This window comes from Coregonus clupeaformis, chromosome 1 (assembly GCF_020615455.1).
Source record: "Coregonus clupeaformis isolate EN_2021a chromosome 1, ASM2061545v1, whole genome shotgun sequence".
In the NCBI taxonomy this organism is placed as follows: domain Eukaryota; kingdom Metazoa; phylum Chordata; class Actinopteri; order Salmoniformes; family Salmonidae; genus Coregonus; species Coregonus clupeaformis.
In genome coordinates this window covers 22,482,002-22,488,409 of record NC_059192.1, presented here as the reverse complement: position 1 = coordinate 22,488,409, position 6,408 = coordinate 22,482,002, and positions in this window count along the sequence as shown.

The following is a 6,408-nucleotide window of genomic DNA, read 5'->3' as shown; positions in this document are numbered from 1 at the left end:
ATGGTAATCAAAACATCACGTCAGGGAAAGCCTACACGAAACACAGCCCTTATTTTAAGTGTTTCTAAAATCCCCTATGGTAAAAGTGGAAAAACAATTGGTTACCATTTCCTTGTTTGACAGCTAGGTTTTATGGGTATTATGACACCGCCGCTGTGGGGCTTTATCTCCCTGATGTGTTGACCACAGAAGCTGCAGCATCATATGATAATTGCACCCCAATGCACTACCACTATAAAACATGTAACCATAAAAACACAAACAGTTAAAGGCCCAGTGCAGTCAAAAACATGATTTTCCTCTGTTTTATATATATTTCCACACTGAGGTTGGAATAATATTGTGAAAATTATGATAATGCCCTTTTAGTTAGTGATTGAGCCGTTTGAAAAGACCGCCTGAAATTTCAGCCTCTTTTGGTGGGATGGAATTTTGTCCTGCCTGGTGACATCGTAACAGCTAGTTTTCAGTTTTCCCCTCCCTACTCAGACCACTTCCAGACAGTGAAAGAGAGCGACCTGGCTCTCTGTGTTTGCTGGTCTGTGATCCACTAGCACCTCCCCTGGTAAGAGGGGAATGAGGCAACCTCAGAGTTACACACAAGGATACTTTATTGACACACACAGGAATGGAATGTACATGGAAAGGTAATGGTTCTGTAACAGCAGAAAACAGAGGCAATGAATGTACACATACCCAATGAATACACCAGGGCTAGAATGCACAGATACAGAATCTTACAGAATAAAGCAGTAATAAATTACAAAGGACCATATGGAAATGTAAGCTGATATGCTGCTGAACAACTGGCAGTAATATACACAACTAACTTTATACACGCACTCTATCCTACATGTCCAGAGATATGAATGAGTCCCGTTGTTGTGCAGGACAGAGATTACCTTGTATCCCTGCACATCGACTCGGTACTGGTACACCGTGTATGTAGTTCTTGTTACTCATTGTGTATTTATTCCTCGTTTTATTATTTGTATATTATTTGTATTTTTTTGTCTCTGCATTATTGGGAAGGGCCCATAAGTAAGCATTTCACTGACAGACTACACCTGTTGTTTAAGAAGCATATGACAAATATAAAGTTGATTTGTAATGTGCTTGCTGCTCTCTCTGTGACTGCTTGAAGGAGACTGAAAAGTGACAAATGGGGCAGATGTCCTGCCCGCTAGCAACCGCCCTAACAACTGCCCTGTCAACCAATCAGTGACCTAGGTGTGAAAGGACAGTTTATGACATTATGACCCCTAACCGAGCCTGCTAGGCTCCGGTGGGGGAGGGGTGACTACTGCAAAGGTTAGAAAGTTAGTGTTTGCGTTTCTGAGAGGACTGTGAGATGGTGTGCTAAGAGTCTCCGGCAGAGAATTCATAACAGACAGTCCTAGCAAAATTGAAAACAATTACAGTAATTAATTGTTACCCAGAAATGATTTGATATTGAGATAAAAACGACTGCTTTGGACCTTAAATATTAAAGAATATTGCTGCATTCAAGTGCTAGTCAGAACTAGGAACCTCCAAGTTAAAATGAACTTAAGTTATTTGAGTAGAGCTTCCTATTGCTAGATCACAGGAGGTTGTTGGCACCTTAATTGGGGAGAACGAGCTCGTGGTAATGACTGGAGCGGAGTCAGTAGAAAGTTATCAAATACATCAAACACGTTTCCAGGTGTTTGATGCCATTCCATTCGCTATGTTCTGGACATTATTATAAGTCGTTCTCCCCTCAGCAGCCTCCACTGCCCTAGATAGGTCGGCTAGATTTTTTTTTTTACAAGTACACATTTTTTTTGTTAAGCTTGCATTCAATTACCCCTCCCTGTTACACACAACAAGCTTCCTTCCCCCCTATCACAAGAGGAGTTATGGCTAATTTAGGATGATTTAGTAATTTGTCTTAATTTGAACCTCTTGAGATGCGAAAACATGTTTGATATGAAGTTGAACATGTTCTCTTTATGACAGAATATTAAAAGTAGGTGAAATAAGGTACACTACCCAAAAGGCACTCTATTCGTGGAATGACCCACCAAATAACCTTGAACAATAATTGTTAGGTGTGTGTATGGATCACACACAGTACACAGATTAATATCTATAATTTCAAATTTCATGAAGCAAGAAAGAAAGCTTCACAACAGTTGATAATAACATTTTATTTGACATGGTACAATGCCATGAGTGTCGTGTTATCAATTTTCATCTTATTTAATGGCATTGTATTTATTTACGTAAAGGTTTGTCAGCCGCTCAGTAGCCTACTGTATAGTGCTATCCATCAGCCACCCTGTCTGTTCTGTCTGCATGGTCTGCATCCATGGTCCTTTCTCTCTCTTGGGCATGGAAATTGTCCCTCCAAGCATAAGTCCCTGGCAACTGGCCACCCACTGTTTTGAATAGAAATGCCATTGTTCAGGGGTCCGTGCAATCCAAGATCCTTGGGATGTCCCTACCCCATTGAAGTTGACATTTAAAATGGTAAGGTTAGGGTTAGGTAAAGGTTATGGTTAAGGTTAGGTTTAGGGACGTCCCAAGGATCCCGTATAGCACTGAACATTGTTGGGGGACATGCTGTTCCACCATCAAATCCATCATTACATAAGCAACAGCTATGCCAATAAGGTGCACATTCATATGAAGTGCTTTCTCCCTTAATCAACTTTTAGATAAACTTCACTATTCAAAACAACTCTCCAAAGATTACATTGTGCTGTTGCTGTCTGATTGAAAGATTAGAAAATATACAAGCTTGAGTGTAATTCAATAACTATGAGAGGTGCAAGAGAGTCAGCCAGAATAAAGTCACGACTGATTAAATTATTCTGCTACACCTATGCCTATCTAACTATTCTGTATTAATTTTGGCAGCAGTTTGCTAACTAATGGTCAATGCCTAAATACAGCTCAATCTGACATTGTTGTAAAACAACGTTTGTTTTCAGGTGTCAATAATGTAAAAATACCATGTAAAGCACTTCCTCTACGATTATACACCCCCATGTGCTGATCATAAGAACATCATTCATCATTATTTTCTAATCTACAACCCTTGCGCTTATACCTGTGTAATAATGTAATTACTTGTACCTAACAACGAATCAATATATTCTTACATAATAATTCAGTAATTGCTTTTAATTTGCATATTAATGGTATTGAGTGAATACCCTCCCCTAAATCTCAAAGATGTCCAAAAAGTATCTAACTCCTCAGTATCTAATTTGAAAAGTATCCAACTCTACAGTATCTAACTCTCAGAGAGACTATTCTAACTTTGAACTCTCAGTGGTTCACACTTACAGCCTCTCCCATCCACTGCTCAGCCCCGGGGGTCAAATAACTTAACCAGTGGCTACTCTGGTAATTTTCCTCTCTCCTGCTAGTCTTAGCTGCATTCCAGGCTGCCGTCCCCCATTGTAAATAAACAGGCTGTCAACCCTTATGTCAACCCTGATTGCCGGAGCATTCTGCCTGTGCCGTAGTGATTGTCAGATAGGAGAGTGGACAACAGCCCCAGTGGAAATTTCCTCTGCGGCGGAGCAGGAGGAGCTGATGGCCTACTTAGCACAACCAAACCACCCCTACACCAAATGGACCAATGCACCGCTTGGCAACTTAATGAAATCAATCAGCTCCCATTACATTGTTGATGGATGAGGCTGTTTGGAGAACCACTCCAACATTCACCTTTAGAGGGCATTTAATTTCATTACTGAAATGCCAACATCATGTTGTGCTATGCCCTAAACAGAGTGTACAGTTGAAGTGCTACTTGTGAACAATTCATAAGCGTAATTGGGGAGGTGAACAACAGTGCAGAATCTGCTGTCTGTAAGTGGTCATTGTCATAGAAGTCTTTTGCTTGTTGTTTTTTGGGGATGGGGGATGCAAAGGATGGGGTGATTCCTTTGAAATACAACAAGTTTTCTTGTAGGAGCAGGGCCCATGAACAGAAGGTCCATGATTTGACATTACTTCCTCTGTTTGAACTGCACAAAGAAAATAAAAAGTACATGAGACAGACAGACAGACAGTGTGTGTGCGTCCATGTGTGTGTGTGTGTGTGAGAGAGAGAGAGAGAGAGAGAGAGCGAGAGCGAGAGAGAGACAGAGAGAGAAAGAGAGAGAGAGCGACAGAGACAGAGAGAGAGAGAGGGGCAGAGCAAGAGAGAGAGAGAGAGAGAGACAAAACTGTCAAAACTGTTCGCTGCTCTGGCACCCCAATGGTGGAACAAGCTCCCTCACGACGCCAGGACAGCGGAGTCACTCACCACCTTCCGGAGACATTTGAAACCCCACCTCTTTAAGGAATACCTGGGATAGGATAAATTAATCCTTCTACCCCCCCAAATAAATAAATAAATAAAATAAAAATAAAAAATATAAAAAATAAAGTAAAAAATAATATAAAGTAAATAAAAAAATAAAATAAAAAAATAAAGAAAAATAAAATTGTAAAGTGGTTATCCCACTGGCTATAGGGTGAATGCACCAATTTGTAAGTCGCTCTGGATAAGAGCGTCTGCTAAATGACGTAAATGTGCCCTTGAGCAAGGCACTTAACCCTAATTGCTCCTGTAAGTCGCTCTGGATAAGAGCGTCTGCTAAATGACTAAAATGTAAATGTAAATGTAGACAGAGAGAGAGAGAGAGAGACAGAGAGACAGAGCGAGAGAGAGAGAGAGAGAGAGACAGAGCGAGAGAGAGAGAGAGCCAGAGCGAGAGAGAGAGAGACAGAGAGAGAGAGAGAGAGAGAGAGAGAGAGAGAGAGAGAGAGAGAGAGAGAGAGAGAGAGAGAGAGAGAGAGAGAGAGAGAGAGAGAGAGAGAGAGAGAGAGAGAGAGAGAGAGACTATGAGAGGGATAAACTACTGTTTCTGTAGTTACTTTGAGCACACCTGAGACCACAACCAAAACATCATACATTTACAATAAGCCTGACTGGATAGTTTTCTTGTGCATCTGTTACTTTGCTCACTGCAATGTCTACTACTGCCCTGACAGCACTGGTCTCTTGTGACTCTGATGACTAATGGCTGTTGGTTTTCATTATCAATTTATCCAAATAAACTTCTGCAGATGACAGCAGCAATGAGCTACCAGAGGAGAAAATAAGATAATGGTCTTTTGAAATATGTGAATTGCAAGCTATTGGATTCTTGGAATAGACCAAGGAGGATAATACTGTACACAGCAAATTTGCAGGTGTTAAAATCTTGGTGTTCAGGTAAAAAGTGTTGTGAGTGTTATATCTGAGTGTTGATTCTAGTGAGGTTCATACTAGCCGGAATGAAAATGACACCACCTGCAGTCAGTGTTGCCAACTCCTCATTAAGGAAAGTAGCTATTGGCATAATTGACCATGTGCATGTAATTGTGATGGACGCTGTAGGAGAGAGGAATAACGTCGTGGGAGAGACAAAAAGTGAGTAAAAAGCTGCGCGAGGACTGGGCCGCCTGTGAGTGCTTTGGGACGGGGGTGCGGCCCACGGACATGGCAGCACCCGCTGCTCGTTGAGAAGAGTAAGAACGATACGTGCTTTCACGTCAGTCTCCAATAACACCTGAAAAAGTCGCTAGATTTGTCGCCAGTCGCTAGAGGGGTCTGAATACTCGCTAAATATAGCAACAAAATCGCTAAATTGGCAACACTGTTATTTTAATCACAGTGGAATCAACACCGCGGGGTGTTACTCGACTGTTGAGTTAATTTCTGCTAACTGAGTGAAAAAGATGTGGGAGGTGCTACATTATCATATTTCCCAACATGCTTTGTTGCATATTGATTTTTGAATGGTTTGTTTTAATATCTATGTTTCTGCATGCACATTGCTTGATTAATTGATCTTGTACTATACAAAGATAAATAACTTAAAGTTTTCTAAACTAATCCAATCTTTAAGTGGTTGGCTTTATTGCACCCGTTACTGAGATGGTTGTTCCAATTTATATGGTTTAGGTAGTCTGCAAGGAATGATATTTTCTATAGCATTAATTCTGAATGCAGGTTGTGGAAGTAAAAAAATGTCAACTGTTGAATATTGTCACTCTAGCTGGCTTCTTATAGGAATTACAAATCTCTGCACAAACCAGAATATTGTTTACCTGGTTACCCAAACTCTTAGCTCTGGGCAAATGCTACACCACGCCCACAGATGTTAGTTTGTCCTCTGCAACGATTTCTAGAACTGTTCTGATTGGTCCCAAAAACCGATGGGTTGGGCCAGAGCCAGAACACAACTGGGTAAAGCAGCGTTTCGAAAATTGGCTTTGATGGTTAGAAATGATCAAATCGCTGATGACTTTGTTTTGTACAACACCCCTCATTTTGACATCACCACAAACGACTTCAATGATGGCAGTCTCAGACTGAAGTATGTAGCAAATTTAGCGGAA